The sequence below is a fragment of the Mustela erminea genome, chromosome 12 (genome assembly GCF_009829155.1).
Source record: "Mustela erminea isolate mMusErm1 chromosome 12, mMusErm1.Pri, whole genome shotgun sequence".
Lineage (NCBI taxonomy): Eukaryota > Metazoa > Chordata > Mammalia > Carnivora > Mustelidae > Mustela > Mustela erminea.
This window is the reverse complement of record NC_045625.1, coordinates 25,063,882-25,088,013: the sequence shown is the minus strand read 5'-3', so window position 1 is coordinate 25,088,013 and position 24,132 is coordinate 25,063,882. Positions and strand designations below refer to the sequence as shown.

At 44.0% G+C, this 24,132-nt stretch overlaps 1 long non-coding RNA gene across 1 annotated transcript in view; it reads right to left on the bottom strand.

Annotated features, from left to right (window-relative positions):
- Positions 1–1,086: 1,086 nt before the first annotated feature.
- LOC116570197 overlaps positions 1,087–24,132 on the bottom strand; it is a 148,410-nt gene continuing 125,364 nt past the window's right edge. The window contains exon 4 of the long non-coding RNA XR_004277315.1: positions 1,087–1,178. This is a non-coding gene — a long non-coding RNA (uncharacterized LOC116570197). The remainder of the gene's footprint in view (positions 1,179–24,132) is intronic.

The window sequence follows — 24,132 nt, the reverse complement described above, 5'->3', positions numbered from 1 at the left end:
CCTATGTCTCCTCCCTTCCCCTAGACTAAACTTTCCTCTCTGTCCCCCACCCTGCCAATGCTCTAGAAATTCATTGCAGTGCCCTCCTTTTCTGGAAATCTTCCTGTAGACCTATAATCACACATTCACTCAAGTGTTTTCTATCTCTCAGATGGACAATGACACATTTTGTCTTATAATAGATGTAATTACTTATATTTTACCCATTCAAGACTATAGGCTTCCTAAAGTCTGGAACAAAGTCTCATTCATCTGGTTCCCAAACTACATTCTTTCCACAGCTTCAGATTGCTTCTTTCCTTAAGAGGAGCATCTCAGCCACATGGCAGGAGTATGTCTCCCCGAATAGGAAACATTCCACCAGTACTGTAACTTCTCTTTAACTTATAGGTGACCCTTAAGTCTGTCTTCTGTCACCCATTAAAGAAAGACTATGAGTCGTAAGAGCAAGACCCCTACCGTCCCACCCCCTACTGTGAGGCCAGCACATGGTAAGAAAGCCCAGTAAAGACTGCCTACACCAGCCCACCCCCCTAGCTAAGCCAATACATTTGTAATCCAGAGAGGGCTGGAGGGGATCCCCTTCTCTTTGGCAATTGTATAGTTTGTATGGTTGCTGTAAATAATACTATGCACTGGGTGACCTGTAACAATAGAAATTTGTTCTCTCACAGTTCAGAGACCAAAAGTCCAAAATCAAGGTGTCTACATAATCTCTCTGAAGGCTGGAAGGGAGTCCTTCCTTTTGTCTTTCTAACTTCAGGTGGTTACAAGCAATCCTTACTGTTCGTTGGCTCATAACTGCATCAGTCCTACCCTTGACCCTGGCATGGTGCTCTCCCGGCATGTCTCCAGCCTCTGTGTCTCTTTTCTTTTATAAGCACACCTGTCACACCAAATTGGACCCAACCATCTCAACTTGATTACATCGGCGCAAACCCATCTTCCACATCTGCACAAACCCGTCTTCCAAATAAGCTCACATTCACAATTCCTGGGGGTCTCGAGCATACTTTGGGGGGGACACAATTCAACTCACCACAGCATCCAACCCCTTGCCCCCTTGCACAGATTACTATTCACCGAGAATGACATGTATCATTGTCCGTGGTCCTGTGAATGAGCTTCAGTCTCCCACTCTCCACTTTCCCGCCCAGAGACGACACGAAAACCAAAACCTTTGAAGAGGAAACAACGATTCCTTTTTTAAAAATGGAATTTTCATTTTTTACATTATTATCTTTAATGTATCTTTAATGTGGCGAAAAATATATATAACATACAAATTTACCCTCTCCACCATTCCTAACTGTCCAATTCAGGGGCATTTAGGAACGTTCGCGTGTCTGTGCAGCCATCACCACCATCAACATTCAGAACTCTTCGTTTTATAAAACTAAAACTCCGAACCCATTCAACAACCTGCCGTTCCCCTCTCCGCTGATGGTGCTATTAAACACGGAATCGATTACGAATGCATGATCCTTGAGTTGCTTTAACCCAAGGTGTTGATTATATAGAACATACACAATACAGTGATTTATAATGTTGTAATACACACACATATACATTTGTGTACACACACATACAGTGATTAGAAGTAAAATAATAGTCTGGTGATAAAGTCGCCACTAGAGGAAGGTAAGCTAGTCTGGTGCAACTGAGAAGTGTTTTCTGCTGCTTGTCCCAGAATGTGACCCAATTCCCTTATTCGACTGATGAAATTATTGCCTAAGCAAAAGTGACGAGAGCCCCTTGGGGATGTTTGTGGTAAGCCCTCGTGGGAAGGTCTCACTGGTCCCATTTGAAAGTGCATTCAAATCAATGCTACATTTGTTTATAGCTCTCATCTGTGCCAGACGTTACTCTAAGCACCGGGACACGGAAATAATACATTCCCAACTTTAAGAGCTCAAGTCCTTAGGAGCTAGAGATAGTCAATACCAGGAATATCCAGTATGTTTCTTTTTTTAAATACAGCTTTTCCATCTTTTAAATATTTTTTTTCAAAGGATGCTACATGTCAAATGTACTTTAATTAAAAAAAAAAAGGGGGGGTATTAAAATCTTCCTTTGGGCAACATCCTCTTCTTTACTTCTCTGCGTCATCAGTCCCAGACCCCTGGTATTGTACTTTTTAAATATTTTTCAAGGAAGGACGAGGCCTCTGTGGGCATTAAGGAGATGCTGGAAAACACAGATCTGAAGTTCAGGAGAGGTTTGTGTTGGAAGAAAGGTTTCAAAGCAGTTAGCCGGAACTGGTCAGAGGACTGCTGGTGGAATTTCTCCCCACAAGTGTCCTATCTAGGGCTTCTGCAGTCTTGCCTGGCCCGAGAGAGTGCACACTCCTTCACAAAGTATACTGCCTGCCCAGAAGACTGTGGTATACCCTCTTCCAGGAAGCTCTTGGACATCCTGAATCTTCTCTTTGCCTGTTCTTAGCTGTCGATATTCTGTCCTCAGTCCCTTTTTGATGGTCACTTTATACCGTCTTCCTGGTTCATCGAATATAATCCCGGAGCTGGAATTACTGTATATAACCTGATTAGTTCAAAACGTAAGTTACCAACACAGGCTTCATTCCTCAACCTTAAAACCACAGATCCAATTCCTAGGGGCATTTTCACTTAGAACTTCTACTGGCATATTCCTTGAGCAGGTCTAAAAGTTACCTATCTCCCACTGCCAAATTTCTCCAAGCCATGCTGTGCTGTGTGTGTGTGTGTGTGTGTGTGTGTGATCTTGGTGAACTGCACTGGCATCCATGCCTTTTTCCTCCTCTATCAGTGAGACATGGAGAGAAAACAACATCACTCAGAGTTCAGTGTTAATGCTTTTGGGATTAGATCATCTTAAATTCAGGGGTATGTAAGAACACATTAAAGGTTAACAACACACTCTCCAATTCCCATGCCCTTAATGTTATGTTCCCCAATTGCAGTAGTGCGTCAGAAACTAGGTAAGATTGGAAGGAGCACAGACTACCATTCCAAGAATAGGTACACTAGGAAAAAAACAAAACAGATCAATATTCTAAACTCCAAAGCCGGGATTTTCAGAGCTGTTCACTCGTGAGGCAGTGACTTTTAGTCCTTAATTTGATTAATGGGTTTTAGCGACTATCTATAGCTAATGAGAAGACCAAGAAAAAATGTCTTTATATAGTTTGTGGGATTTTGTCAGTTTGATTACTTATACTTTTAAGTGTTGGATAAAAGAAAGCAAGCAGGACAAGGGCTGATTTACTTGGATGATGCACTTGTTTCTGGTGAGATCTTGGTGGAATATAATACTGGAGGGCTGGACTTTTGAAGAAAAGTATATCTAATATTGCTCTGATATTATTCTGTTTGATCTCACTCAATGTTGAGTATTACGTGTCAAGAACTATCTTAGGTAATTGACTTCACCCTTCCTACATTTAAAGTTCTTGGAGTTCCACGGAGATTTTGAAAAGTCATTCCAGAATTATGAAACCATAAATGAATTTATTCAGAGCTATCAGGTCAAACACCCAGAGGCAATGAGATCCAGGACAACTGGACCTGGGGCCTGGCCTCTGCATTATCAGACAGGAAGGTTATGGCCAGGCCTTCAGGCCCCTGGTGGATCATTTGAGCTTCGTAGGTCCAGGGTTTCCTGTTAGGATAATAAAAATATTTTGGAACTAGATGTGACATTATGAATATACTAAGTGCCTCTTAATTGCTTACTTTAAAATGGTTAATTTTATGATGTATAAATTTCACCTCAATTACACATTCAGAAAGGCCTGTCAGTTGATAGTGGTTGAACTTTCCTGCTCCAACAACTTCCTAGTTCTTTTGCAATAAATCCTCCATCCATTACCATGTGTTATAAGATGCTACAAATCCGGGCCTGCCTACTTCTCTCACCTCTCTTTGCACTCATGGCTGCTTGCTGTATGCGAGTCACACAGTCTTTTGGGTTCTTAAACACAGCAAGGTTGTATTCTTTTCTTTTCTTTTTTTTTTTTTTTAAGGTTTTATTTATTTATCTGAGACAGAAAGAGAGCGTGCACAAGCGGGGGCAGGGGGAAGAGCAGAGAGAGAGGGACAAGCAGACTCTACACTGATCACGGAGCCCAACTAGGGGTTCAATCTCACGACCCTTAAATCATCACCTGAGCTAAAATCAAGAGTCACACACTCAACTCATTGAGCCACCCAGGCCCCCCTCAGCAAGTTTGTTTTCACCTCAGTGTTTCTGCACGAGCTCTTTCCTCTTCCCAGGATACCTATCCCTTGGCTTTGCACAGGACCACCATTTTCTTATCGTTCAGGTCTCAGCTCAAAGCCACTTCCTCAGAGAGTGTCCTCTGATGATCATATCTAAATCTGTCTGTCCTTAGGCTTGGGTTTTTTCTTCTCGAGCACTTCTACCATATGAAATTATTTTTCATTCATTTTTTTACTCATTATTATCTGTTTCTCTCCACTAGAAAGTACATTTCATGTGAAGAGGAATTTTGTCGATTCTGTTCATTTGTCCACCCCTACTGCCCAACACATGAAGGCATCAAAGATTCTTTGCTGCATTGGGGAGCGTGGGTGGCTCAGTTGATTAAGTGTCCAACTCTCCATTTCGGCTCAGGTCATGATCTCAGGGTCATAAGATCAAGTTCCACATCGGACGCCACACTCAGTGTGGAGTCTGCTTTAGATTCTCTCTCTCCCTCTCCCTCGGCCCCACCTCCTCCTCCTGTCTCTCTCTCTCTCTAAAAAAAAAATCCTTTCCTGCATAAAGGATTGGAAGGAAGGAAGAAAGGAGGGAGGGAGGGAGCAATGAAGGATCCAATGAAGACAGACTCTTAGGTCACATCTAGGTAGAGGTGGTCCAGATTTCTGTGATAGATTAATAAAGTCTGCCATGAGTGTAGAACAGCACTAGTGAGTTACAGAGACAATGGTGTGCTCATAAATGTTTAATAACTAGCTCTCAGAGGTGAGGCTGGAGGTGGGGAGTGATGTCCTGACTTGGGGCATTTATCTGTTTACATGGTTTAAACATTCTCACTGTGGCTGATTTTAAGAAATCAGTAAGTTGTGACTTGGCTCATGAAATTCCTGAAAATTTGCTCATCAGCCCTTATGAGCTGGTACGAGCCAATTCCAGCACACCACCAGAGAAATGGCGTGCATCTGCCGCCCCTGAGATAGTCCTATACTTTCCTTTTATGGAGAGAGAACCTGAAACCTGGAGAAGAAAAACCGCTGGATCAAGATTAGATGGCAAGTACACAGCAGAGGCCAGTTCCTTGTTTAAAGGCTGTTTTTCTTTGTAAAGACCTTCAGATGCTGTCAAAAGAAAAGCCCCAAGAGGCACACCACAGATTTCTGCCTTGAGAGGGCTTATTGAAAGAGCTGTGAGGTTGTGTAGCTAAAACTTCTGGCAAGGACCCAAGCAGGTTGACAAACTCCTTGCTTGCCAGAAGTTTGGCTAGCCAGGGGGATTTTCAACACTTGCATTTTGCTTGGGGGAAGGCTCTGCAGTGTACTGTGGGCTCCCCCCACCACCCCCAAATCCAGTTGCTTCTTCGGGCCACATGAACCTCAGCAAAAGGGCTAAGGAACTGACCGGCTATAAATTCAACTTTCATATCTCTAGGAGTAAAACTGAGGGACATTCTTAAAAATTGGCTTTTGTTGTTCAAGACAGAACTTAATTCGGAATCCAAAAGAACACCTAGGGAACACACACACACACACACACGGAAAGAAACACCAAAATTCACCCCTCTGCAACTATGTCCCTTTTCAAGCCATGCCCCCTTCTATTGTAACAGTGAACATGATGTTCGTTTCCCAAGGATATTCGTGTGGTAGACTGTTGGCTCTTCAACCATAGAAAATTTCTCTCTCTTTGTTTCTTTCCTCAGTTTGAACTCTGAGAATCTCCCAGATATCTAGCACAGAACCTGGCTGATTGACTTGTGGAACTGAGAAACGTGGAACCCCATGAGCAGGCAGAAGGACACCGCAGGTGGGAGGCCCGAGCTGCAGCCCATGCTCTCTGACCTGAACACTAGGGACTGAGACAACCCATTTCCTCTCTTAGAGCCTCAGTGTTCTCATCTGTAAAATGAGGCCATGGGACGGCAGAATTACCAAGGTCTCTCTTGTTGCTCAAAATCTCGGAGAATAAGTGATCCGAAGGGGCACGTGCACCCGAATGTTTATAGCAGCAATGTCTACAATAGCCAAACTATGGAAAGAACCTAGATGTCCATCAACTGATGAACGGATAAAGAAGATGTGGTATATATACACAATGGAATACTATGCAGCCATCAAAAGGAACGAAATCTTGCCATTTGCAACGACGTGGATGGAACTAGAGGGTATCATGCTTAGCAAAATAAGTCAATCAGAGAAAGAACTATCATATGATCTCCCTGATATGAGGAAGTGGAGAAGCAACATGGGGGGTTAAGGGGGTAGGAGAAGAATGAGTGAAACAAGATGGGATTGGGAGGGAGACAAAACATAAGTGACTCTTAATCTCACAAAACAAACTGAGGGTTGCTGGGGGGAGGGGGTTTGGGAGAGGGGGGTGGGGTTATGGACATTGGAAAAAAAACAATCTCGGAGAATAGCACAGTTTTCAGATTGCATTAGTATATTCCCGGAGATAGATAGGTAATGAGCTACTTCTGAATGCAGCCCTGTGCTCATCTGCGAAATGGAGTTAAGCAGCATGGAGTAGTTGAAAGCCCACGGTCTGTGGAGCCAGGTCGAATCATACTTTTAATCTTGCTCCTCTCCATGCTAGCTGTATGACATCTTGCCAATTACTTCACATCTCTGAGCTTTGCACCCCTCATTTGTGAAGAGAGGCTCTGAACCTCTTTATGGGGTGGTTGTGAGGAGTAAGTGGGGAAAGACAAGCGAAGTGCCCAGCACCTAGTAGGTAGTCTGCAAATATTCACTTCTTGGCTGCTTTACTTTTCCCCCCTCCATGTCCAAGTTCAGAGTATATAAAAGCAAAAGGGATACTCTCACTGAAATATTTTTGGAATAACTACATCTGACATTTGGGTTGGATTTGTATAAGATAAAAGGTCACTGAAACTCCCCCTGATGTGGCATGGAAGCTTGCTATAGTGAGAAACCGCGCTCTTCTCTTGGCTGCTGAAATCGATTTCTCCATTTGCTAGTTTGTTAGTGCCTTTTCCACCTAGCAAGGCTTGTCTGTAAAATGGAAAGTTCCATAGGTTAAAAAGAAGGAGGGGAAGGAGGAGGAAGAGGAGGAGGAGGAGGAACCAAGTGGAGAGTTGCGGGGGACATGGCTGCATCCGGCCCCCTCTGAGGGTTAATGTGTGCGGAAACATGCCGAGAAGGAAGGATCTAAGCTGATGACATTACTTGAGTGGTCTCTGGTCATTCATGCTTGTCCTTCAAGGTCAGCAGTTAGAAATTTCATCTAGAACTAGGGTCTTTTTTTTTTTTCCTTTTTAAAGTTCTGTTTCATGTGGTCTTAAAATTATGAGACCATTCACCATGATGAAGCATAGGAAAATAAGAGAAGGAAAAAAATCCATCGTTTGTTTACAATATTATATTTGCTTTTCATTTTTACTCTGCATTTAGATAGCATTACATTGACATCAGTGGGATTACACTCCATGTCATGTTTAATGACTTGCCTAGCCTCACTCAATTAGGAACAACAGTTTCTCTATCAGTAGAAATCAACATTGCCATCCATTGTGCGGTGACTTATTATGATGTCATGGGGTGTAGAGATAATTACTTAACCAGTCCGCATGATAGGACATTTTGATGTTTTCACAACTGCGCAGGCCCACGGGAGCACTTTGAAAGAAGTCAGAAGTCAGTCCAAGCCCAGGGAACAGTCTCCAGCTGCAGTGGCCCTTGGAACTCCGCTCTTCCGAGCATCTGGCCCTCTAACTACAGAGTGGGAGAGGGGCAAACGGAGTTTCTGCAGCTGCCAAAAATTCTGCAAGAATTTTCTCCTTTTCAATGCCATAGACCAGGACTTGACCAAATCCAGCCCTCCACCTGATTTTGTACAGCCTGGGAGCAAAGAATGGTTTTTGCAGTTTGTTGTTGTTGTTGTTGTTTTTAATGGCTGAAAAAAATCAAAAGGCTAATACTTTGTGACACATATGAATTATGGGGTTCAAATTTTGGTGTCTATAAATAAAATTGTTTTTCACCTTGCGTAGTTACCAAAGTTTTATGGGGACAGGGTCAGGCTCATTCATTTATGTGATGCCTATGGTTGCTTTGGAGCTGGGATGGTAGAGTTGAGTCTTTGCAACAAATATTTTATTGCCTCTGGTACCTCCTACACGCCCTTTGCAACAGTCTGCCAATGTCTGCCAGGGTCTATTTTGTATTTAACATGACAACTTCATGTGTTCACAGTGATATCTAATAATCATTAAAATCTGGGGCTTTATAATAAGTTCTAAGCTTGAAGAAATCTTGGGCTGTCGACCTGCTCTGGCACTGATGAATTTATGTGACTCGTTTCTCTGCTCCATGCCTCAGGTTTCCAGTCAGGGAAATAGGCAGATTGAATTAGATCTCTAGGGCACTTCATTCATTTCTCCCTTCAGCAAACATGTTCTTCATGCTTACGACATGCCAGGCTCCATGAAAACTCTGGAGCTTCCTGGTAATGTTGATGAAGTGGGAAAATATTTTGTGGTTCTCACTCAGTAAATGACTACTAATAAGAAAAGGAAGTATGAAGTCTACCAGGAAGAAATCCAGGAGGGTCCCTTGCTGTAAAGGCAAGCAAATGACTTCTCCCTGAAATTAAATTTAGAGTCTCAAGGAATTTCAAATGCAATAACTTCTTGTAGGCGACTCTGAAGAGAAAAGGGTGTGTTTTGTGCCAGGACCCTCTCCTCTCTTAGCCTTTCTCCCCCTCCAGTCTGCCAGGGGAGCTTTTCCAGAAAATACAATCATAAGACTCAATCATAGGACTCTAAGGGACTTCTTCATTTGAAGGAGAGGAGCTAGAGCAAACCTCTTTTTCATCAATGTTTCAGATCTTTGTGACTTTCTGATTCAGCAATCACTCAGGGAGCTCCTGCTGTTGCGTACCTCTGTGGCTTGGGGCGTGCTGGGTCTGCGGGGAAATCCTGATACGGCGTCAAAGCCTAAAGTTTCTAAAACATTGATTCTCTGTATCCAAACTGGACTCCTCAGCGGACAGCAGCTCAGGCTGACTTTCTAAGAGAGAAAGGCTGACCTTTTCTAGATTTCTCAGGCATTATAAACCAAGGACCTTTGAGGCTGTGAATGCATTTTTATAATTATTAATATAATGTATTATATATAATATGATATTATATATTATAATATATAGAATATAATTATAATGCATCTTTATAATTAATAATATAATATATTATAAATAATATAATAATCATAACAGCTCATGTTATTAATTAATTAATTAATTATGTTCTAAGCTCTGCATTATGTTATATGCATTTTTGCATTTAATCTTCCTAATAGCCCCCAAGGTCAGTATTATCCATTCACTTTCCAATGAAGAAACCAAGGCTCAAGGAGCCTAACTTAATAGGTAACTTGTTTAAAGATGCGCAGTTAGCTAGAGATACGCCAGAACCAGAAGTCAAAACCCTCCGGCTCTGAAATCCTTGTTTTTAGTACTAGAGCATATTACAGTTTTATTACCCTCATTCCTCTGAATGCATACACTCCTGATTCCTTCAAATTGCCCCCACCTTTTGCAATTTGATTCAATTCAATCCAATGATATTTAAGTTTTGACCCGAGTTTCCAATAAACAGCACATTTCTGATTCCTTTGAACAATTTTCTGCTAAGCCTTTTCCTGTGTATGCTTTGACTAACAGCTGGTCTGCAGCAGACACACAGAAGATCTCAACTCAATGATGGTCTAGCACCCCGCATCCACTAGACCATGCTCCTTAACTTCAGGGACCCCCTGGACTTCTCTATCCACAGAGCTTAGCCCCCTGCAGGTGTCCTGGACTAGAAAATCATGGTTACAGTCACATCCCTGAGCCCCTCCTGAGGGATCTTGGACCTTCCGCAGACCCTGCTGAGAGCTCACCCTTGGGCTGCCATGTTTTATGATGGGATCTTCTCTCTTTTATTTATTTCTTTTTTGTGGGGGGCTTAACGACAGAAGTTTATTCCTCACAGTTCTGAAGGCCGGCCAACTCCATCCCTGGTGAAAAGCCTCTTTTTGCTTGTCCTGCTGTACCCCTACCTGGCACCTTTGCTGTACAGCCACTGGGAGGTTAGAATAGGGTTAGAAGATGGGGAGGAGGAGAGAGAGAGACTGAGAGGAATACCCTGGAGATAAAGGTGAAACTTAGAATGACAAGACCTAAATTGGATCGTTTATCCAAAAGATTAGATGGAGAGAGGGAAACAGCATAGCCTCAGAATGCAGTTAAAAGGCCTGCTTGTCTGTGAGTGAGAAGAACCGGGCAGGGCCCACAGAAGGGGGTCTGGGGAACCCCTGTGGGGAAGGAGAAAACCACTATCTATAAGGCCCTAGAAGAGGTGGGCACAGAGCAGTCAGGCTCACTCACAGGGGACAGTGGAATGCACCAGAAGGAAGGGGGACTTGTCATGTAATGACAGCCCCATTAGATGGATCTGGAACACTGGATCACTCTGAGCCTCTGTTTCCCTCCTCTGTCAAAGAGCTTCTAGTAATAGTTGCTTGCGGGGTTGCTCTAACAGTTGAGAGAGAAAGGGCTTGCACACTGTATACATCTGGTTTTTGCCCTTTTTTTTTTTTTTTGAGGGAACAATCACAAGAAAAATTCTGATTTAGATGAGGAACACCCAGTCTCCTTTCTTCATGGTATTGTGAGAAAGAATGCTTTTGCCTTTGGTCGCACTTTGCTTGCAATTCCCACAAATGCTTCCATTACCAAGCACTCAGTGGTTTGGTTTCCGTGTCTACTATCTGCATCATAACAACCGTGATGACTATGGTCTTAGACTATCGTTCTTCTATAGATTCCAGAAAAATGTGCGGGCTGGGATTTTGAAGAACCTTCATACAGACTTAGAGAGAGTTGACACTTCGTATATACTTGATACTAGTATTAAACTAGAAATGTGAAATGGAAACCATGAGAAAGAGATATGCTATCTTGCAGCTTAGTATAGTTACTATAGGTAGACTTCAGATTTGTCTCTGAGTTTCCTGGCAGCCAAGTCGAAAAGGTAAGTTTGTTGGATTACTTAATTCTCACTGCATGGGAGAAGGTATACCAACTCTTTTTTCTTTTCTAAAGATTTTATTTATTTATTTTCTTTTTGAGAGAGAGTGAGAGAGACAGAGAGAGAGCACAAGCTGGGGGAGCAGCAGAGAGAGAGGGAGAAGCAGACTCTCTGCTGAACAAGGAGCCCAATGCAGGACTCTGTCCCAGGACCCTGGGATCATGACCTGAACCAAAGGCAGATGCTTAACAGACTGAACTCCCCAGGAGCCCCAGGCATTCCAATTTTTAAGACAAATTCTAAAACAAATTTATTATAATGAAAATAATGTGACATCTTCAAAAATAATTTTATCCAAATACAGAAATATTTTGAAGGTGGCTGCTTCTCAAATCTGCCCTCAAATCTTTCCTCAAAGGGAAGATTTTAAAGAATAATTCCAAACCTTTTGATCATTAAGAAGCTAAGGTCATTATCAAGGATAATATGGCCCAGTAGCTTTTACTGGTCCAGCTCCCTACAAGGGCAGAACTCGGAATCTGGTACAAAACCAAGAGTGTGGTGCCATCGTTAATTAGCCATATCCTACCCTGGATACACATGTGAAAGGTGGGGCCTGGAAAGAGCATATTCTCTGAAGATTCTCCTAGCAGTGCTGATGTGAAGCCACCTTTAAAAACCTGGCAAACTATCTTTGCAAAAGAGTTAAGTAATACTCCCAGGGAGGTCAGATCCTCCCAAAAGGACCATGAAGCATTTACTGTTGGTAGCTAACCTTTTAAAAAAATATAAACATACTCTTGCTTATCCAGATCATTTCAAAAGTGTCACTGCCTGCATTTGATGAGCCTTGGTGCCCCTTCTTTCCATGGTTTTTCAAACATGAGATGATTGTGCAGTTATGGACTTAGAATCCCAGCATCGGAGCAGTTATGCTCGTTCATCCTTGAGGACTTCATTCATGCTGCTACTCCGTCGGATACCTCCTTTCCCTGCTCACCTGACTTCACTCCATCCATTCCAATCCCCCACCTTCCCAACTCCCACTCATCCTTGTGACCTCCATTTATTTTTTAAAAAGACTTATTTGAGAGAGAGGCGGGGGGAGGAGCAGAGGGACCGAGAGCCTCAAGCAGACTCCCTGCTGAGCATGGAGCCAAACCCAAAGCTTGATCCCACGACCCGGAGATCACAACCTGAGCTGTAATCAAGAGCTGGACGCTCAACCGACTGAGCCAGCCACCCAGGCATCCCGTGACCTCCATTTAAATGTCATTTCATACAGAAGGCTTCCGTGGATGCATATTTGGACAAGGTCTGCCTACCAGTGGCTCCCTCCTGACCGTCCTAAGGATTTGGAACCTCCTGTCTCTAGACAGGTATCTTCTCTACTCTATTGTAAGCTCTCCCAAGGCAGACCCTGTTTGGTCTTCTTCACCCTGTTTCTCTGGTGCCCAGCACAAAGCCGGGTTCATCATAGATATCTAATAAGTATTTGTGGTGGGAATGAATGAATATATGGCCTGCCATATTGTATACATGCAGAAACCGAGGACCAGAGAGGCACTCAAAGTTCAGCCGAACATCAGTCACAGAACCTGGATGAGAAATAATGAAGACGATAAAAATGCACTGACCCTTTGCTAAGTTCCTGGCACTGGGCTGAGTGCTGTTTATCCATTATCTAGGTCAATCCTCATCAGATGACTATGAGGTAGTTCCTAAAACCAGGTGCCGTCCTGGATTCTCTCCCACACCCTCTCATCTAATCCCTCATCAAAATCCTCCAGCCCTACAAAATACATTTGTGTCTGACGTCTTCTTTTCACCTCCACCATACACAAAGCCTCCGTAACCAATTGTCCAAACTACTGCAACAAGCAGCCACCCACCGATCTCCTGGCTTCTGTTCTTGGCTGCTCCAGAACTATTCTCCAGCAGCAGCCAGAAAGGAGCTGCCATTGCCAGGGAGGCCACACTCTTCTGCTTAAAACCCTCTGGTTTCCATCACACAGGATTGAGAGAGAAGTTCTTTACTGTGGCCTGTGAGACCCACAAGGATCTGGTCCCTGCTAGCTTTCTGACCAACTCTACTACTTTCCCATCAGCTGCTTCTCTCACCACACTGGGCCCCAGCACCCTGACTTCAAACATGTGTTTCCTTCTAAGTCTGTGCCCAGACTGTGCCCTCCACCTGGAGCTCTCCTACTGTCTCACTGCCTGACTTCAGCCCTCATTAAAATGTCACCTGTTCTGAGGAGTCATCCCTAAATTTCTCCAGCCTAAAGGAGCCCTTTACCCATCACATTACATTGCTGTTTTTGTTTATAGTACTCACCACTATCTAACATCTTTCTTGTCTAATTTTTTATTGGCCATCTGCCTCCACTGTCAAATTGCCCCCCTGAGTTATTATCAGCCCCCAAGATCTCATCTGTGTCATTGACCACTCTACTCCCATACCTAGAACTACAACTGTTCATTGCTTATTACAAACTTTCTGAATTAATGGATCAACACCCATTTTTCAGATGCAAAAACTGCAGCTCAGAGAAATCCAGTAAGTTACTCAAGATCATGCATTTATAAAGGGGCAGCACTGGGATTCAAGCACAGACAGCTTCCCACCAGAAACCTCACTCAACCCTAAAATCTAGATTCTGTAGCTTTGAGCCCAGTGTCCAGTTCTCTCCACTATTCCAGATTCTTAGAAGGGAAGGCCTATGTGGTTTTTCCCTCTAAGGTGGCTGAGATTCCCAGATGAATCGGGCTTTGAGAAACCATCCCCCTTACTATGGACTTTGAGAAGCATGGGGACAAGGCTCTAGCAACTAATCCCTGCTGCCCAACCCATATATGAAAACACTTTGATGGTCCCCACTGTGCCATTCAGGGAAACAGTCCTCATATAACCCCATCCCTGGGCCTTGGACGGTAGATAAGCCCATCCCTGGGCCTTGGACGGTAGGACTATTTCCATTCTCCCTGCCACAGAGCCACTGGGGAGACGGTGACGTATATAAATAAGACATAATTGTATCTGAGGTTGCAGGAGAGCTCTCCCTCTAGAACATTCAGGTGTGAGAGGCCTGGAGGTCACCAAAACAGAGAGGTGAAGTGGAGTGGGGAGTGAGGGCAGTCCTGGGGACGAACCTTGAGTTCCAGAATCCAGGCTCCATTTCTGCTGTCCTGGGACTCTGTGTGGTCAGAACAGGTGACAGAGAAAATGCTGGTTCTACCAAACACTGCATTTATTAGCTCAAGAAAGACATTTCGCAAAGCCTCAGCTTACTCATTTGCAGAATAGTGATAGCAATCCCCACTGCACAGCCCCGGATGGTGGTTCGTATTCTAGTCACTCAGGTGATAAAGCTGGTAGGGAAGAGACAGGAAGGGAAGTTATTGCTGAGGATATATTTGAAGGGGAAGAGAAGATGAGGTGGCAGGAATTTGAATAATAATATTCCATTCCCTGGTATTGCACTGTCGCTTTACAATGTACTTTCGTGTCTATATCTCTGCGACAACTCACAGCCTTCTAATACGCACATTACTATTATCATAATTACCCCTAACTCACACAGACAATATCCTCCAAAGAGAAGATACTGAGCCTGATATATAGAATCATGTAGTAGGAGGAAGCCATAAAGAGAAGATATTTGTAGTTAAAAGATCTGTATTTAAATTTGCACTCTACCATTTCGATCCTTGTTAAAGTCTCTGAATATCAGTTCCCTCCTCTGTAAAATGGGGACAATCGTTTCTCCCAGAGCTGTGATCTTGTGGGTGAAATGCTTTAAGATGAATGTCACAGTTCTATAAAGTAATGTTATAACTTATCCCACTGGGGGATGGCGCTGGCTTCCCATTTCACCCTTTTATGAAGGAGAACTGATTCTTTTGGAAAGCGCAGTACTTCTTGGCTGCCTTTCAGGATCCGGAGGAAGGGTTTAGCATACTCTGACTTAGGCTGCTAGTCTTGGGGCAGTTTAGCATAATTGCAGCCTTGAGAAGACACGAATGTGAGATTTCAGAAGCTTCCTAGCTATTCGCAGAGGGCCCTGAGTCCCCACTGGGCCATCATCCATGGGTCAGCCGTTGTCCACTTTTAGAGAGGTCTGGGAAGACCCAGGGCCACAGTCCAGAAAGCATCCAGAGAAGGATAGCTTTGCCACAAAGCCAAGGGGCTGGGCCTGCTGTGGCAGAGACCGGGGTTGCCTCTGTGAGCTGATTCTGCTCATTGTCAGACAGAAGGGGCCAGAATCACTTCTCGTCCACCCATTGCCTACCTGCCCCCGGGGCTGAAGGTGCTGTCTGCTGGCCCCACAGCAGCTGTTCTGTGCCCAACCTCAGGCCCAGTGCACAGTTGCCCCTGGCCTCCTCATGCTGGCAACCCCTTTTTGTGCTGTTGAACAGCAGTGAGAGGAGCTGTGGCCTGCCCTGCCCTGGGGAGTGTGTCTGCAGCAGGAGCAGGCCCTGAATTGATTTTCAAGATTAACTGTCATCCCCAGCTGTGAAGCAGCCCTCACAGGAACTGAGCAATCTTTCTGGGTTTTCTCCTGCTTCAGAAATCACTTTCTCTGCCAGGTATCTGGGAAAACAATAGATTGGTGGGTCCTAGGAGGTCTTTTTCTGGCCATTGAAAGATAAAGCCCTCCGAGGATGAGCAGGAGGAGGCACTGAGAGAGTCTCCAGTAAGAAGGGCTCCCCCTGTGCACGGGACTTTCATCTTTGCTGTATGGTCCTAAGCGGATTGCTTAACCTCTCTGACATGTCAGATCCTCACCGCCCCCCACCAAAAGAAAGTATTCACACTTATCTTATCACGTGCTTATGAAAATTAGAGAAAACAGAGATGCACAAAAGTGCCTGGCCCAAGAAGGCCCTCAATAACATGAATGGTGGTCATTTTACAATTCCCACCTCACCCAGGGCTGTTCTCCCAAACTGGGGGGGAAATTTTCAACAGGAACTCCACCAAATAATAAGGGAGGTCAAAAAGGAAATGAAGAGGGGGGCCTGGGCCGCTCAGTGGGTTAAAGTCTCTGCCTTCAGCAGATAAATAAATAAATAAATAAATAAAATCTTTAAAAAAAAAAAAAAGGAAACGAAGAAATAAATATCTTGTTTGAATTAGAAAACCATAACATTTTCATAGTCCAACTTTCTGCTGGTTTCAGACCTTGGTGGCTGAGATCCACCATCCCCACCAAGTTCACTTGTCCATCTCACTTCTAAATAATCCCCAGGTCATTCTAGGTCTCCCAAACAGATCTAGGGATTTAGCTCATCCTGTTTCTTGGACCAGTGCCAAAGCTCCTTATGAATTTCAACCCATTCCCCTTGGAGTCTTGCATACCCCAGGAAGGCTCCCTCTGGTACAAGATCCCTGGTGCCCCCCGTTACTTGCAGGAGTCTGAGGTCCAACTGTTGAGACCCAATGTAGGTCTGGGCTATTAGCCATGCCTGCATGGGTATGTCACAGTGTGCTCACTCCTAGGAAAACCAGCTTCCCGGACCCCACTCATAACTCAGCCCTCAGTGCACGTCACCTAAATCAAGATCACACCAGATGCTTGCTAAAGATGCAAAGTCCTAGGCCACATCTGTGCTGACCCACAGAGACTCTCTAAGGGTGAGGCTAGGAATCTGCCCATACAAAAAGCCTCCAACTTATTATCATGCCCATGAAAGTTTGAGAGCCACTCAAGCACAGGAACAGGAAGGGACTTATAAAATTTCGCAGTCCTCTCTACTTTTATCTGAGAGGAAGAGGGTGTAAACATCTGAGTGAGGCAATCCAGCAGGCAGAAACACCTGCTATCTGTGAGGTGCCCCACATGTTTAAGGAATCGTGAGGACGAATCTTAGGGCAATAGACTAGTTCCATAGTCACTTGATCTTTAGTATCATTTCATGTAGGGCAGTGCTGGCCAGCAGAAAGTGCGTGCTGGATGTTGATTTACGTCCGTATGATGGGGAAAGGGGATGGAGGTGCTCGATTTTTATTTGAATGTTGCCAAAATGAATTAAGTTTTATAATACTACAGATGACTTGATATCCACAGAGAAAGGATTTGTATACACACACACACACACACACACACACTGGCTACCAGAAACATGCCTAGCATTTTTATAAAATTTTCTCATACAATCCTCCCAATTCCCTTCGTAGGTATTATGAGTTCTATCTTTGGATAAAAAGCGTGGCACACAGAGCTGAATAATTTTCCCTCTTTCCTTTTGCTATGAAGTGGCGTGGTCCATCTTCAAACTGGAATCTGACTGAGTTAAAACCTGTACCCTTGGTCTTTACCCCTTGCTTCTTTCTTAATTTGTAGTTGTGAGCTTCTTCATACTTAACAAAGTATGCCTAAGGAGATCAGGATCTATGAGGGAGTATAAAAGAAAAGGATGAATATCTATATTAGGAGGTTGACCTGGATTTGTAGAGAGATGTGGTGTAGCAGGGGTTCCAAGGAGGTGGCACTGGCATCTCATTGCCAAGATTTGGGATTGGCCTGGAAGCACAGGAAAGACTGCTCCAAGGGAGAGAGAGTGAAAGGGTATATCAGCTGGCAGGAACAGTCTGAGTAATTGTGTGGGGGTGGAAATAGCAAAGAATCAAGATTGACTGGAGCAGCAGCTAAGATCTGAGGAAGGAAGAAAGCATGGGCTTATAATATGGCCACGGGGTGTAATTTTATACTTCTTCAGCAGTACCCTGCAGCCCAGCAGACTGGAGGCAAAGGAACAACATTGGGACTGTTTAGGCAAAAATGACCAAATGGCAGCCCATCGCGGTTGACCGGCAGTGTCCTACTATTGCAACAGTTGACTCTGGAGCCCTGATAGGGCTATAAAAGCAGGAGGAGATTGGGATGGATCATGAGAACATGACGGACTGATGATTTCAAGAGTAGGCACTCATGAGGTGTTTAGCAATTTGTATGCTTCTAACTGCAAAGAATAGAAAACCCTAATCAAGTAGGCTTATATAGCAAGGGAATATCTGAGTTAACCCACACCACGAGAAGTCCATAGGTAGGGCATCACTAGATGAGGACTGTGAGGGCTTTGACTCTGCTTCTCTTACAACCTATGGACTCTGCCCTTCTCCAAATACTGGCTCAGCCTCCAGCCAGTAGCTAAACAAACCCCAGCAACTGCAGAGGTCAGCTTCACAGAGGACAGTATCCAGAGGAAAATGAGGATTGTCTATTTCTTGCATCTGTTATCAGAAAGAAGAAAAACTCCTCCAAAGCCCCCCAGTCGACTTCTTCTCATGTCCCATCAGCTAGGATTAGGTCACTTGTTTGTGCCTCAACCAAACACAGCAGAGGGTTGGATTTCTCATGACTGACATCACCTGGAGCGGAATAAGTGTTGGGGACTCGACTAAGCAGCCCCTACAGGGGAAAAGGAAGGAACCCACAAGTTCCTTCTAAACCCCTGGATGTTTCTCGAACATCCCCTCTTTTAATTCTCTCCTCCACTCTCCAGACATGTGCTGTTACCTTTTCCGGGTTAATAAGAAAACAGAGGCTCTGGGAGTTGTCACTGCCCAGGGTCCCACGTCTCTACTGCGCTCCAAAGCCCCTGCTCTTTGTATTACTCTACACTGCAGACTCAGAGTAAAGCGAAAGACAGACGCTGTGCTCAGAGAGGGGATTTCAGTGTTAGACACCTTACATGTGGCAACATTTCTTTTGAAGTACTACACGCTTGGTTGGCTTCAATGAAGACCTCTAAGACTGAGGACTGTGAGGGTGAGAGTTGAAAACATCATCAAAACAGACTCCTCAAACAGGGAGGCTTCCCTGGGGAATAACCCCGGAGACACCCAATCAGAGTGAGGAGGGTGGGTCAGGTTCCAGACGCTGAGAGGTCCCCATGAGGTACCACACAAATTGAACAGTGGGTGAGGGAGGCTGGATGAGGAGCCGGCCGGCCTGATTAGGTTGGCTCAGACATCAATTTTCTTTTCCTCCTCCTCTTACATCACACCAAATACGGAAAAGGACACTCGCCTACCATCTGTCTGGGAAGAGATACAGATCTACAGTTCATCCTCTGGAGGTGGGACCCAGATGGGGTGACGTTTTTGTTTTTTCCTGGGCATTCACAGACTGGGAAATCTGTGAGCTGGAAGCAACATGAGAGGTCATCTAGTCATTTGGAAGTGGAGAAAAGTTGGGATTCAGAGAAGATAAATTACCTGTCCTGCGGTGGTAGCAGAGCTAGACTTGAACCAAGTCTTTCATCACCCAGACCCATGCCCTTTCTACTGTACTCTGCTGCCTTCCATTGACTAGTTGACGATCAAAACTGAGAGCAGATGTCATTTTTCCTGAGAGATTCCCAAGCTCACTGCAGTTGATGTCCCAGTCTGGATGAACAATCTCCCAAAGTCCCTACTGTATTGACCATTAATACTTCTTGGGGCTGATAATGGCAGAACATTCACCATCTTTCCATATTAGCATTTATAGAGCAGGATCTGTATGGAGTGCATTTCACTTTTTACTCTATAGTTACTTCCTGTGTTGTGCCAATAGTGTTCCTTTACCTCTAGGAACTAAATATAATTTTGTTCATTAGACATTAAATTTCCACTGCATATTAACAACACAAGGCTAAGCCATGAGGATTTATTAGGTTTGAAAACATGCAGTCAGAAGGAGCCTGGAATGACAGCTGCTCTTTATTTAGGGGCAAAGGTGACCATAATTCCTAAATGGCAATGAACTGCATTTTGAACTCATAGTCAGTCAAAACAATGGGAAGATTGGAAGGATACCAACCCCCATCTTGGATTCTAAAACTTAGAAAGTTATAGGGGATGCTCTGCCATCCTACACTCATCCCAAGCAGTTGAAGCACCTACCTAGCTTGACTTTGAATCCTAGTGGGTCTTGGTGATCAAAGATGAGACTCTGTTGTAGAAATTACCAGAACTAGCCTCCAGGACAATTGTACCAGATTCTGGGACCTATTCAACAGGAAGAAGCAAATAGAATTAGTAAAATCCTATCACTCATTTAAGAAGACTTTCAGAATGCTGCCAGGAGTATCTGATGTTGAGTTCAATGGAGAGTGACAGTAGAAGGACTTGGGCATAGTTTGGTTCTTCTCTTCTCCCACAGGAACACTGACAATGTCCAATACTCCTAAAGTCACTTCTTCAGTCAGTGCCCTGTGTAGGGGTTAATTATAACTCTGTCTACTCTCTTCCCCTCTCCTCACAGCTCATCATACTTTAAGGGTGCTGATTCAAATTGCATCTATCCTTTACTTTCCCAAAGCACCCCTCAGGGTCTGGAGTAGGATGAGGCAAGCCAGGCAACTAGACCACAAAGTATAGGAAGTAGTCATTCTGAGTGTCATTAAATTCTAGGTGTCTGGCATGCCTCACTCTATCCCTTATGTGTTCACCCTCATAAATATGCAGGAGATGAGTAGTGAGTCTTTGTTTGCATAGTGCTCACTTCTTTACTGGTAATCCTCAGATGTCTCCCCAGCATCTGTGGGACATACTTCAAACTACCAAATGTGGCCTACATAGCTCTTTCTTTGTGAGCTGGTTCCTGTCCCCATCCCTGCTTCAGAGACCTACACTCTTTGCCTTATATTACTCTCCAGCAATCCTCAACCCCTTAAGGTCTAGAACAGACATGGTACCCACAGAAAGAATGCCAAATGAATAAATATGTGAGGCCTGAAGAACCATGAATACACTGATGCTGAATGGTAGAAGAAGTGGAAAACCCAAGGAAGAGGTGTGATGGTGGCTTAAGAGGGCTGGCTCTGATGTGACCTTGTCTTCATCGGAGCTGTGACCATGGACGACTGATTTTTCTCTACGCCTCGGTTACCTTCTTTAAAAAGAAGAAAAAGAAATAAAGAAAAGATAACAGAAAAAATGCACCTATTTCATTGGTTGCTGTGCAGATTAGGAAAAAACGTTCACGTAAATCCCATCACAGTGGTTGACACCTATAAGTGCTCAATAAGTGGCCGTTAATGTTCTTACAAATTGGAAACAAAATCCAATCTTAGAGAAGTATTTATAAATCTACTGACTGCAGCTGAATTTCAGGAGGTGACAGTGACATATAGGTAGCACTTAGATGCAGCCAGTCATCCTGAGAAGTCCAAGTGCTCTCTCTAACAGGTGCTTGCCAAGACCAGGATAGAGATACCTTTCCAGACTGCAGACTTGTTCTGGAAGGTACCACAGAAGAATAAAGGTACAGAGTCTGAGTTTCCATGTATCGGGAGCAAGACCCCACACCAGAATTTGTTACCTCATTACTTAGTGTCTGAGCCTTGAAGAAAACATGTAAATTATGCAGAAAGGCACCATATTGTTGGAGGCAAATGAGACCTTCATTATCCCTGTGTGAGTATGGCTTAGCCAACAGAGCAGAGAGAAACAGTAAACCCATCAAGGTCTGGCAGCACAGATGGGCGCTCAAAAAGGTTCCAGGGACCCTCAGAGGAGGGCCAAATGCTGTCGTTATTCAAGCAGTTAACACATGGCTAGGCACGTGGTGTGTCCCTAATGATTCTGTTTCTCTGCAGTCTTCTCTAGAGGAGGCTGTTCATCTGCCCACAGTCCTCACCATCATGCCCTTAAAAACACAGCCTGCAACCCAGGGGGCTACTATTCTCCCAGTCACCCACTGCCATTCACAGGAATTTCCATTCCCATGTGATTTAGAAATGCTCCTGTCTCCATGGTCACACTATTAGGCTACACCATTATCTCCAACTCCCTTCCCTTTTACACACCAACTATATTCAAATTCATCCCTTGTGTTCAGTGGGTACCATGGCATCCAGTGCCTGGCGTGAAGTAGATACTCACTCAACATTTGCTGACTGTTGGCATTGATTCAGAGCCTTACTCTTCACCCCCAATCACTATTGCTGTCTCAGATGCCCTCAAGTTCTGTTGAAGGATTCTTACAGTATCTCCTTCCAGCGTCTAGCTTTACCTATTTCCATAGCCTTCTCTGCCAGTCCAGGAACTTGGATTTATGGCCTGCCAAGATCTACCTCTAAAGTCTTTACCTCAAAAATTTATCTATCAATCAATCCTTTAAATTAATTAATTCATCTTTAAAATAAATCTTTTATTTTTTTTTGTCTTCCATTCTACATGAACTTGATCCAAACCACCACTGCTCTTCTCAAGTCCTGTGTTACATCTATTCTCCTGTTACCCCAATTATCTGTCACTTCATCCAGTAATAGTCATCACGTATAAATCCCTCCCAGATCCCTTCCCATTCACCTCCAAAATTAAATATATTTTCATCTATTATTATTTCCTCTCCTGTGGTCTCTTAGGAAGGAAACTTCTTTGAAAACGAACCCCTCTACTCTCGCATTCTATCATTATCTTCCTGAAACAGCATACATTTCAGCAACCTGACTTTTTCTTCTATCACTCTATCTTTAAAGTTACCTCCTATTTGTCAAACCCAATGAACTATTAGTTCTAAACCGTAGGTGGTTAACCTGAAGCATTTGAGAAAGTTGACCACATCCTTCTTTGGACCCTCTTCTTTTTCTTCTGATCTAGCACTCACCATGGGTTTTTCTCTTTCCTCTATATTCAACCTTGCTAGTAGATCCCCCTGGATCCTTTACCTTTATTCTCTAAATTTTGATGTTCCTGGGGCTTTGTCCCTGCTCCCCTTTTCTTCTTAGTTTGTATCCTCTTCTTGGGTCATGGTACCCATTTGCATGGCTTCTACTGAATTTGAGCCCATATCATGATTCCCAAATCTGTCTCCAGCCATTACATCTCCCTTGAGCTTCAGACCCATATACCCAACTATACACAGAAGCCTCCGCCTGGTTGTCTCTCTAGACCTTGACACCCTCAAGACTCTGGGCAGTCTCTTCCCTATCATATCCACTCTGTTCCTGAATTCTCCATCTCACTTATTGGTACCATTGTCCATGTAGGTGAGACTCAGACATGTGAGTGACCAGGCCACAGTCTGGTCTAGTGTTTTTACTTCTCTCCCTGATACTGGGTGAGGAAGCACTGGCCTGCCCTGGACTGACTGCAGCAGTTAGCTATAAAGTGGCTGACCATCAGGTCAGCTTTCATTTAAACAGGGAGATAATTTCAGCCTGGATAGAAGGGAGGCTGTAACGAAGATTTTGGCTGGGACATAGGGACATCTTTGTAGAGAGAAAGAAGCAGAAATTGAGAAGTGATCCCAGCATCTAACCAGCAAGAGGCCCTTGTTATTGACTACCATCACCGAAAGCTATTGTTTTAAGAAGTTCTATCCAGTTTGGAAGATATACTTTATTTTTTAAAGATTTTATGTACTTGAAAGAGAGAGAGGGAGAAAGAGTATGGGCAGGGATGGGAAGGTCAGAGAGAGAGAGAGAGGGAGAAGCAGACTCCCCACTGAGTGGGGAACCTGGCATGGGGCTCAATTTCAGGATCGCAAGATCACGACCTGAGCCAAAAAGATGTTTAACCAACTGAACCACCCAGGAGCCCTGGAAGATCTATTTTAAATGCCTTAGTATTGAGCTCTCAGGTCAGGGAAAACCAAATTGTGGTCAGCTTCTCCACAGCCTCCCACCAATCCCGTCCACTTACCAGATACAACTTGTGAAAAGCAAAGAAAACTTCCCGTTTTTACATGAAGATCAAAACTAGAGCCAAGGACATCGGCAAGAAAGTCCTATGCTAGCAAGATCCATCTTTCAGACCCTACTTCTGTATCTTTGAATGGCTGACTTAAATGTTCTGCCTTTGTCGTGTTGCAGGTATTTCTATAAGGATTCAACAGGATTTATGTAGCATTATTAGTTTAGAGATGAAGATAGCATTATTATTTTAGTACTCCATATCAGTCCTA